This window comes from Lotus japonicus, chromosome 5 (genome assembly GCF_012489685.1).
Source record: "Lotus japonicus ecotype B-129 chromosome 5, LjGifu_v1.2".
In the NCBI taxonomy this organism is placed as follows: Eukaryota; Viridiplantae; Streptophyta; class Magnoliopsida; order Fabales; family Fabaceae; genus Lotus; species Lotus japonicus.
The window spans coordinates 14482971-14494522 of record NC_080045.1 but is presented as its reverse complement, the minus strand read 5'-3'; the positions used below and the strand labels follow the sequence as shown (position 1 = coordinate 14494522).

At 39.8% G+C, this 11552-nt stretch overlaps 1 long non-coding RNA gene across 1 annotated transcript; it reads left to right on the top strand.

The window, feature by feature from the left end:
* Nucleotides 1-1935: 1935 nt before the first annotated feature.
* Nucleotides 1936-6167, top strand: LOC130716721 (uncharacterized). Its single transcript, XR_009012141.1, has 2 exons — nucleotides 1936-2286; nucleotides 5877-6167. It is a non-coding gene; the product is annotated as an uncharacterized LOC130716721 (long non-coding RNA).
* Nucleotides 6168-11552: the final 5385 nt, after the last annotated feature.

Genomic DNA, 11552 nt, shown 5'->3' with positions numbered 1-11552 from the left:
CATATCACATTAGTTACTTCGCTTTCTTTTCTAACACTCTTGCTTCAGGTGTCTATTAAATGTCTACACTATACATATATAAGAAATCTATTTCCTTTAGAAAAATGTGAATATTTATTCAGCATGAGCATATATTTTATTTTTATATGCCAAAAGTTCAAAATATTTCTATTTCTGATTTGTATTTTAATTATAAAAATTGGACTGAAATGCATGAGGTTAGTGCATATGCAACATGTGGAAAGCTCTTTGCTATAATAAATCAGAAAGGGCGATGTGAAAATGGGTTGATCCTCTAGAAACACTTCACCTCAACACTTAAGGCTTGATGTCTTGCAGACCTATGGACTGAATCAGGCGATATAGGTTAACAACGTTGAAGTGGAACTTAGTAGCAAACGTATGGGTCTAAAGACACATGCCTCTTCTCTTACTTGGGTGATGAGTTTTATCTTGGGAGATATAATTAGGTTTAGGGATATGGCCTTTATATTCTTAGGTCTGAGCGATATGGTTCAGTTAGACTAATCTGGTGCCTAAGGATGTTGATTAAAGAGGAACAGTTGAACTCTGGTAAGGAAGATGGAAAAGGAAGGCTTCATTCGGAGGAAATTGCCCCTTTAAAGATACTCTGATGCCTAAGTTAATGACTAAGGAGTTAGGAGATTTCACATGACTTTTTATTTTAATCTTGATTATTCATGATTAGATCTAACGGTCGTGACTTATTCTTACTTTCTCATATAAAAACACATTTCTCACAAGATACATCACCTAATATGTATATGAGCGGTGTTCTAATGTCATACTTTTATTTATTTTAGCCGTGTTGTAATATCAGTATTATGTCATATGTCTGGTGCCCATGTTAAAGTCTGTGCTTCATAACTTTTAATTAAACACCCTCTTTTGAACCTTGTCAAAGCTTTTAAGATTTGAAGGTGCGAAAAACACTAGAAAGGGGCTGGGGGGGTTGAATAGAGTTTTTGCTAAACGTTTCCCTTTTTCTAAGTTTTGGCAAACTTAAAGATAAGAACTAGGTGCTAAGGGATATGAAGTAAAGCACGCAAGTATTTTATCCTGGTTCACTTGAGATAAAAGCTCAAGCTAATCCAGTCCACCCGTGAAGGTGATTTCTTCCTTCTTCTGATGAAGGCAATCCACTAAAATCAATGAGTGCTACAACTGCACTTTGCTACCTGCTAAGTGACTAACAATACACTGATTTTCTCACTAGTATCCTCTTAAGAAGCTGATCTACCGATCCTCTTAAGACTAGCTAAACACTGAATCAAACTTGACTCAGTCCTCTCAAGATCCGACCAACCTTGGTCTCTTAAGGAACTTTACAAAGATTTGTAAAAGGTTTCGGGTTTACAATAAGTGCTTCTGAAAAGCTAATGGTAAACTCAGATATTTAAGAACAATGAAGAAATAATGCTAAGAGATTAGTTCGAATAGGTTGAATGATTTCAGCAAAGTTTCTTAGCCTCTTTCTTCTTTCTTCAGCCTTCATATACTCCAAGACATGTGATGTAGCCGTTTGTAAGGCCCTAAATTCATTTTGTATCGTTTTTGAGAAAAATGGAATAATAATGAGGTTTTTGGCCAAGTTTGTAAATTGACAGATTATAGCTGTCAACTTGTGTGGATTTTTAGAGGGTCTTGACGACCTCGGTTGGGAAAACTTCATTCATGAGAGTTGTAGCCCTTTAAGTTAAGAAAATTCTTGAAGTGGAATCAAGTCATTCCGACCTCTGTAGCTCGAGATATTCGCATTTAAGCAACGGTGGTTCCGGCTGTACAGTACCAGCGAGTAAATTAGTTTGTTTTCTTCAAATTCCGAATTTGATTATGAAATTACTTAAGAGGGCTTAAGTTTTTAATTAGATTCAGGTCTGATTAAGTGCTTAAGCTATTGGGTCAAGGGTTTGACTTGGAGCGGGCTCAAGAGAAAAGAAAAGAAACCCAAGCCCATGAAGAGGGGGAGCCCGCGGTTGTATTAGGGTCTTGAAGGGGGGAAAAGTTTCTTTTCCATTCAGTTCTGAAACAGAAACCCTTGCACTCCTTACGTAAAGAAAACAGAAGAGAAAAGAGTGAGAGAACCACCCCTTGCACCCTTAGCCGCCGCCGACAAAGCCACCACCGCCACCTTGTGCACGCGTGAGAGAGAGAGGGAGACCTGCGAGAGAGAGAGCTCAACTAGGAGGGAAGAGAGGGTCTTGGACAGCAGCTTTTGATCCCTTATTCATCACCCAACTTCTGATTTCTTCACTCTTAATCAAGGTAAGGGCTGATCCTAGGACTTGGGTAGTTGTTAGTGACTTGTTGCTATGTTTGGTTGTGATAAATCTTGATTGTTGAGGGTTTGCATGAGGGTTTGGGTTGAAGGTTTGCTCGCTGTACTATTATGATATGAGACCTATGTGATTTGATTTTTATTGCTGGAACATAGCTTAAAGCCTTGGGCTGGAATGGTTTATAGCTTAAACTAGAGGTGGGAGTTTCGCTGCCAGTTTCCTGTACTGGACAGCGGACTTCAGAGCCCCTTTTTACCTATTTCTGTTCGTCAAATGAAAAAGTGATTAAAATTAAAGTTGTATATTTTCGAAATAGCTGTCCATACATATAAAAATCATAATTTTGGGTTTAGTAATGTGATCTGGAGGTCGTTTTTAGTAACTATTACACCTGCTGTCTTTCCTGTTCCGGACAGTAAGCTTTAAGGCCTAATATCACCTAATTCGGGGACTCAAATGAACAAGTGTTTAACTAGAGAGTTGTATATATTTAAAATAGCTTTCCAGAAAGGCATCATACGTGATTTTTGGTTGAAAGATGCATTCTGTGGCTCTGATTTTGTGAAAGTTGTTTCTGCTGTCAATATGTTGAGTTGCGAAAATGTTTGAAGTTTTGTTAGGAACATGTGTTTAGGAGATGCTGTGAGTTATATGCTATTGAGCTTGATTTCATGAGCCTTGGTACTTGCCTTGTGGTGCTGTTGTGACATAATATGCATGATTTTATGTATATGGCTATTCTTAAATGATTTCACACTGTCGATTGGTTTTTTGTACAAAATGGTCGCTCACCTAGTTGTAATTCCCTTTTGTGCACTGTGAATGTTGTGTTGCTACCTTTAGTTTTGTGAAGAGAAATAAAGACTCTAGGATGACTTGACTTAGAGCCTCAATATAAGAGAAAGAGAAATAACTCGCTTGCAAGTAAAAAGTGGAAATGTAATTTAATTGGACATAAGTCTAGTGAAGACTATGGGCCATGAGAACGACGGTTCCGTTAGAGAAAAACGGTAGCTTGCACGCGAGGGAGAATTTTGTGGATCATTGCGGCTCCACGTGTGTTTGGTTGACTGCGGTCACCATGAGATTTTTGTGAAGTATTGCAGCTTCACGTGATTTGTACATCTGCGGATGTATGTGATTGGCCAAGGAAGGTTTGGTGGGTTGTGTGATGTGAGGTTCCGCTAGTACACTGACTAACTGACTTATTATACCCATAAAAGACATTAAAATACATTATGTGCTTTCTGCTGTTGAATATGTTGTTGTTTCTGTTGACTTGACCCTTGCTGTAAGGCCCTAAGTTCAATTTGGAACAATTTTATGGAAGTTTGAATAAAATTGAAGTTTTAGCTAATGTTTGATAACTGACAGATTAGAACTGTCAACTTGTGTGAATTTTTAAAGGGTCTTAACGACTTCATTTGGGAAAACTTTCTTCATGCGAGTTGTAGCCCTTCAAGTCTAGAAAATTCTCCAAGTGGTTTCGAGTCAATCCGATATCTGTAGCTTCCGATATCCCCGTTTTAGTGAGCAAAGGTCCAGCTGCCCAGACCTTACGAGCTCTAACTTGAAACTTTGGGATTAAGCCTTGGTTAATGCGTTATTTGGGTTGGTTAGTGAACTTATGAGATCATGATCAGGAGATTAAGAAGAGGCTAAGTGGGCCAAGTGACTTGGATGAGAAGGAAGGAGCTAGGGTTATGAAAATCCTAGCCCATTAGTGGTGATGCCGCAGCCTTGCAAAGGGAAAAGGGAGGAAGATTCTGACTTTTTTCTGAAGTAAAGAGTGATTAGTACCAATTAAACCCTGTCCCCTCTGACTTAAATCAGCATTAAACCCAAAAACCACAACCCTAGCCCACTATTTTTCCCTTGACCGCCAGTTTTGTGAGAAAAAGGGGAGAGAAAAATCAATTTCTCTTTCTTTCTTTCATACTTCAGAAAAACAGAAGCTAATCACGTAAACACACCCTCATCTCCTTCATCTTGCTCCAAGAACCACCACCATCCAAGCCACCGCCGGCCACCATCACCACCCATAACACCTTGCGCGTGAAGGAGGAGCTGCAAGAGGAAAGGGAACCGCGAAGAGGGGGAGAAGAAGGACGTGGACAGCAAGCCATTTGATCTTGAATCTTCATCTTTTCTTTCTTTTCAGGCCATTAACCCAAGGTAAGGGCTGGTTCTAGGAATGGGTAGGTTCTTTAGGGAATATGCCATGAATTGCCATGAGAAACAACTTGAGTTTTGGACTGTTTTTGCATGATTTCCTGTACATGCTTGCTTGCTGGAATTTTTCTCTTGAAAAGCCATGAATATGATCCTCAAACGTTGTTTATGATCTGAATCTATGATTTTATGCGAGTTGCCATGGTATTTGTTAAGTTTTGTGCTATTTTGCACTTGTTATAACATGATCCTTGCTAAATGTTTGGTTCTGAAATTTTGAGTGGATATTTGGGTTGTTGGGGCTGTACCAAGACTGCCATGATCAAAGGGGAAGGAAGGAAAATTATCTTTGAAAACCATAGAGGCATGGGAGTTTCGCTGCCAGTTTCCTGTACTGGACAGCGGACTTCAGAGCCCCTTTTTACCTGTTTATGGTCATCAAATGAAAAAGTGATTCAAATGAAAGTTGTAGATTTTCGAAATATCTTTCCAGACATATAAAAATCATAATTTTTGGTTTAGTAATGTGATCTGGGGGTCGTGTTTAGTAACTGTCACACCTGCTGTTTTTCCTGTTCCGGACAGTTAGCTTTAAGGCCTAATACCACCTAATTCTGGGACTCAAATGAACAAGTGTGTAACTAGAGAGTTGTAGATATTTAAAATAGCTTTCTAGAAAGGTATCATACGTGATTTTTGGTTGAAAGATGCATTTTGTGGCTCTATTTTTGTGAAAGTTGTTTCTGCTGTCAATATGTTGAAGTTGCGATGATATATTATGCATGAGTGAATGTTCTTGCGTTCCTTTACGTGGATTATATTTATTTTCTCAGTTAATGGTTCAAGGGTCGCTCACCTAGCCGTAATTCCCTTGTAACCTGTGAATGTTGTGTTGTGAAGGTTGTTGTATAAAGAGTATGATAAGACTCCAGGATTGACTTTAGAGACTTAACAAAGAGAAAAGTGTAATAAACTCGCTTGCAAGTAAATGTGAATAATTTGGACATAGGTCAGGTAGACTATGGTCCATGAGAACGATGGTACCTTGCACGCGAGGGAGTTATTTGGGTTGACTGCGGTCTCCCGTGAACCTTGTGGGCCGGTGTGGCTTCACGTGATTTGGTTGACTGCGGTCACCGTGAACTTTTGTGGATCATTGCGGCTCCACGTGAATTGGTTGACTGCGGTCACCGTGATAACCGTGCCTCTGCGGAAGCACGAAGATGGCCATGGAAGTTTTGGTGGGTTGTGTGAAGTGAGATTCCGTTAGTAACTGACTCTTTCCCATAAAAGACATATAATGTACTTATATTATATATGTTGTTGTTGATTTTGTCATTATCATTCTTTTTGTTGGACCTGACCCTGCTTGTTTGCTATGTGTTTATTTGGGGGGGGGGGTAGATGGTCGTGAAGATAATGGCGATGACTCATTCTTGGGAGTTGATGCTACGTGACGTGCCAATACCGGGGGACGACTACACTTCAGAGGAAGAGGAAGAGGCTAAGGAATAGGGTTTGGGTTGAGAGTCTTTTGTTTTCTGTTGGGGTTGAGAGTTTCCGAAGTGTTGGTATCGAACAATTTTATTGCTTAAATTCGAATGAACAAGTTTTGATGTAATCTTTATTTTCATTTAGGCCTTTGATTCGTACTCTTTACAGTTGGTTATTTAAAAAGTTTTACGATGTTGGTTACTTCCGTGTGTTTTTGGAAAGGTTATGTTTCAAGAGTTTTCGTAAAATGAAAGGTTTGTCATTAATTGAAGATTAATAAGTGAATCGACGAAAACTCTTTACGAAAATTGGTTAATTAGTTACTGTGTAACACTCGAGAAATCGGGGCGTTACACTTGCATTATTTGTTTATGTGTTTATTTGGGGGGGGCGGTAGATGGTCGTGAAGATAACGACGACGATCCACTCCTGGGAGATGAAGCTATATGATTTCCCTCAAGAGCCTCTTCCAGAACCTGAGCCTTCGTTGAAGAAGCGACGTCGGGATAAGGAACCAGTCGACAACGACACCTGAGTTGGAGGGTAGTATACTTTGGGGGGAAACCTGAGAGTTGAAGCATCGAATTTAATTTTACGTTTTCTTTATCAGACTTATTTTTAATGGTTAAAGTTGTTGGAGTAAACGGTTATTTACTGTTGGTTTTGGTTAGTTCACTTTTGGAGAATAAATGCATGGTTAATAAATAATTGTGGTCTTTCGCACGCTGGTGTGGCCACGACTTTTCAGTTACAACTTTATTTGTATTTCCGCACGTTTAAATTTGGTAACTGTTCTATTACGCAAGTTAAGGATTTCATAATAAATGTCAATTCGTCGTTAAGCAAAGAATGTTAAATGAACCGACGAAAATTCTTTCTGAAAATTACGTGGTTTGGTTACTGTGTGACACTCGAGAAATCGGGGCGTTACATTGTGGTATCAGAGCTCCGGTTGAGAAACCAGAGCACTAAGGGTTTTGGGCTTACGAGTTTCCGAACTCGTGGTGTTTTGTTTTTGATAAAGGTGTTTTCAAAACTTCGCGATGAGATTGGGTAGACTTGTTTGCTAAGATGTTTGCTTGGCTGTGAGAATGTCTGTGATTAGTATCATTGCCGTGATACCTGAGATTAAGTGTTTGACTCTTTGTCAAGATATTTTGAGGAAGTTGATCTTGGATGAGGGTCATAAGAGTAGATTGAGTATTCATCCGGGAATGACAAAGATGTATCAGACTTAAAACTTCATTTCTGGTGGACTGGGATGAAGAAACGAGTAGTCGAGTATGTATCAACGTGTTTGACGTGTCAAGAGGCGAAGGTAGAAGCTAAGGATGAATCTTAGTGGAATGACATATGAATTCCAGAGATGAGATGTCAAGGGTACATGATTTTTGAGGTTGAAGTATTTGAAATTGAATCAATTGGATATGATCTCAATTTATGTGACTACTGGATGATAGGGACTCATTGACCTTTCCAGTGATTTTTTCTTCTAAATTTCCATCTTCGACATATTAAGCCTAATCGACTTAATATTGAAGGGGGGTGATATTTAGAATTATAGCTGGTGATGGACCATGATAGAAAGGTTGATATGAATTGATAGATGTTGGTCAAAACTGAGAGATGAGTTTTGTTAGGCATTTGATCCCTTTGTGAAGAAGTCGTAGTGCGAAGAAATGAATATTCATCTAAAACGTGTCGAAGAGTTAGAGGACATTATTGGTGCGAACTCGGTGAAGGTTTAGATTTTAAGACCATAAATTCTTGTCCTAATTGTGTAGGACTTAAAGTTTGTTCGAATTGGATTGAGAGATTAAGAAGTTGATTGGTGTGATAGTGATCGAGTTAGAGAAAGAAAGTTTTAGCATAAGTTGAATACATGAGAGTGTTGATATGGATTTCAGAGAAATGTGCCATGACTACTAAGTGAGATTTACTAAGCTGGATTAAAACCTTAGGGGTTAAGATTATCCTTGAGAGTTGAGAGACAGGTATGAATAAGAGATTTAATGGTTTTAGTTGTGACGATAGCAGTTGAACCTTTGAAGATTAAAATCTAGGGAGCGAAAGTTGGGCTAAGTCCCTTGAGGCACAGTATCTGGTTAGACCTTGAAGGGAATGAATTCTGAGTTATGCAGAGATTTTAGACTTAAAAATAAGATATAATTTGACTTGTGGATAAGTGAAAGATTAATTTAAAGTCTGAATGAGGATAGTTCTGAAACAAGAGATGACATATGGATTGTTAGGTATTAAGATGACGATTAGCTTATAAACGGTTGATCAATTGGATTTGGATTTGGCGCCTAGTGCCATAGTACGAGTGTGATATCTAGGTCTATCTGCAGATGATTGCTAGATATCTAACTGTTGTCGCTTACCAAAGATTGAGGTTGGAATAGACGCTCCAAGTGGGACACGCCTGACCACATCTAGACTTTGTGTCAGACTTGGTAAAATAAATCATAATGATATTATTTCATTTTGTGAATGGTTTGTGATTTATGTGTGTGATGTGATTTGGTGTGCTGAAGGCTCATTGTTGAGTCATAGAGGCGGGGAAGAACACTGACCGAGTCAATGTCTTCCTTACGTTTTTGTGGTGTTTTGTGTGACTGTGTTACACTCTCGATTTTTGTTTTTCCTTACTTGGCAAAGATGGTGGATGGAGCCATCAGCTAAGAAAGGATGGCGGATGGAGCCAGTGAACAGAGTGTGTCGATCAAGATGGTGGATGGAACCATCAAGGTCGGTGAGATGGCGGATGGAGCCAGTGATTAGAGCGTGTCGATCAAGATGGTGGATGGAACCATCAAGGTCGATGAGATGGCGGATGGAGCCAGTGAACGGACTGCGTCGATCGAGATGGTGGATGGAACCATCAAGGTCGATGAGATGGTGGATGGAACCATCGGTGAAGCAGGAATGGTGGATGGAACCATTGGTCAAACCGAGATGGTGGATGGAACCATCAGGAAAGACGGGATTGGTGGATGGAACCAACGATCGTATATGGTGGATGGAACCATAGATCAGACAAACTAGATGGTGGATGGAACTGTCGAATGGACTAGGTGGTGGATGGAACTACCGAACGAGTGAATTGGTGGATGGAACCTTTGAGCTCGGTGTCCGGAAAGTTTGTTTTCCCATGTCTGAGCTGTTGATGTTGCATCTGGATCACCTGGACGGGACGCCGACCAGCGTGTACCGGCATGAGCATAACACCTGTTTAACTTAAACTTTTGTTGTTTTGTGTGACTGCAGTGAGGCAGTTTGGGTCGTGTTCTGACGGAAGAGTTCCGTGAGGTTCTACGACGAGTGTCTAGGTTATGGACAGTGAAATGAGAGTGACTTGAACGTCCTTACCAGTTATTTTTCGAGTTGCCATCTTTTTGATATTGAGCCTGATCAACTTAATATTGGAAAATGGTGATCGGAATGATGGTTGGTGTTGGATTGTGACAGGAACGTTAAGGAGAGACAGTTTCCCCTTGTGAAAATGATGTGGAACGAGACCACTAGAGATGTCACGTGAGGACCAGAAAGATGAGACTAAGGACAATAACCTATGAGTCGAGACGACCGAGAAATTTGTGGAAAATATCAGAGTGCGCAATGGAAGCGTGGTGTGTATTCCTATAGTAGTTTCAAGGACGAAACTATTTTTAAGGAGGGTGGTATTGTAAGGCCCTAAATTCATTTTGTATCGTTTTTGAGAAAAATTGAATAAAAATGAGGTTTTTGGCCAAGTTTGTAAATTGACAGATTATAGCTGTCAACTTGTGTGGATTTTTAGAGGATCTTGACGACCTCGGTTGGGAAAACTTCCTTCATGCAAGTTGTAGCCCTTTAAGTTAAGAAAATTCTCGAAGTGGAATCGAGTCATTCCGACCTCTGTAGCTCGAGATATTCACGTTTAAGCGACGGTGGTTCCGGCTGTACAGTACCAGCGAGTAAATTAGTTTGTTTTCTTCAAATTCCGAATTTGATTATGAAATTACTTAAGAGGGCTTAAGTTTTTAATTAGATTCAGGTCTGATTAAGTGCTTAAGTTATTGGGTCAAGGGTTTGACTTGGAGCGGGCTCAAGAGAAAAGAAAAGAAACCCAAGCCCATGAAGAGGGGGAGCCCGCGGTTGTATTAGGGTCTTGAAGGGGGGAAAAGTTTCTTTTCCATTCAGTTCTGAAACAGAAACCCTTGCACTCCTTACGTAAAGAAAACAGAAGAGAAAAGAGTGAGAGAACCACCCCTTGCACCCTTAGCCGCCGCCGACAAAGCCACCACCGCCACCTTGTGCACGCGTGAGAGAGAGAGGGAGACCTGCGAGAGAGAGAGCTCAACTAGGAGGGAAGAGAGGGTCTTGGACAGCAGCTTTTGATCCCTTATTCATCACCTAACTTCTGATTTCTTCACTCTTAATCAAGGTAAGGGCTGGTCCTAGGACTTGGGTAGTTGTTAGTGACTTGTTGCTATGTTTGGTTGTGATAAATCTTGATTGTTGATGGTTTGCATGAGGGTTTGGGTTGAAGGTTTGCTTGCTGTACTATTATGATATGAGACCTATGTGATTTGATTTTTATTGCTGGAACATAGCTTAAAGCCTTGGGCTGGAATGGTTTATAGCTTAAACTAGAGGTGGGAGTTTCGCTGCCAGTTTCCTGTACTGGACAGCAGACTTCAGAGCCCCTTTTTACCTATTTCTGTTCGTCAAATGAAAAAGTGATTAAAATTAAAGTTGTATATTTTCGAAATAGCTTTCCAGACATATAAAAATCATAATTTTTGGTTTAGTAATGTGATCTGGAGGTCGTTTTTAGTAACTATTACACCTGCTGTCTTTCCTGTTCCGGACAGTAAGCTTTAAGGCCTAATATCACCTAATTCGGGGACTCAAATGAACAAGTGTTTAACTAGAGAGTTTTATATATTTAAAATAGCTTTCCAGAAAGGCATCATACGTGATTTTTGGTTGAAAGATGCATTCTGTGGCTCTGATTTTGTGAAAGTTGTTTCTGCTGTCAATATGTTGAGTTGCGAAAATGTTTGAAGTTTTGTTAGGCACATGTGTTTAGGAGATGCTGTGACTTATATGCTATTGAGCTTGATTTCATGAGCCTTGGTACTTGCCTTGTGGTGCTGTTGTGACATAATATGCATGATTTTATGTATATGGCTATTCTTAAATGATTTCACACTGTCGATTGGTTTTTTGTACAAAATGGTCGCTCACCTAGTTGTAATTCCCTTTTGTGCACTGTGAATGTTGTGTTGCTACCTTTAGTTTTGTGAAGAGAAATAAAGACTCTAGGATGACTTGACTTAGAGCCTCAATATAAGAGAAAGAGAAATAACTCGCTTGCAAGTAAAAAGTGGAAATGTAATTTAATTGGACATATGTCTAGTGAAGACTATGGGCCATGAGAACGACGGTTCCGTTAGAGAAAAACGGTAACTTGCACGCGAGGGAGAATTTTGTGGATCATTGCGGCTCCACGTGTGTTTAGTTGACTGCGGTCACCATGAGATTTTTGTGAAGTATTGCAGCTTCACGTGATTTGTACATCTGCGGATGTATGTGATT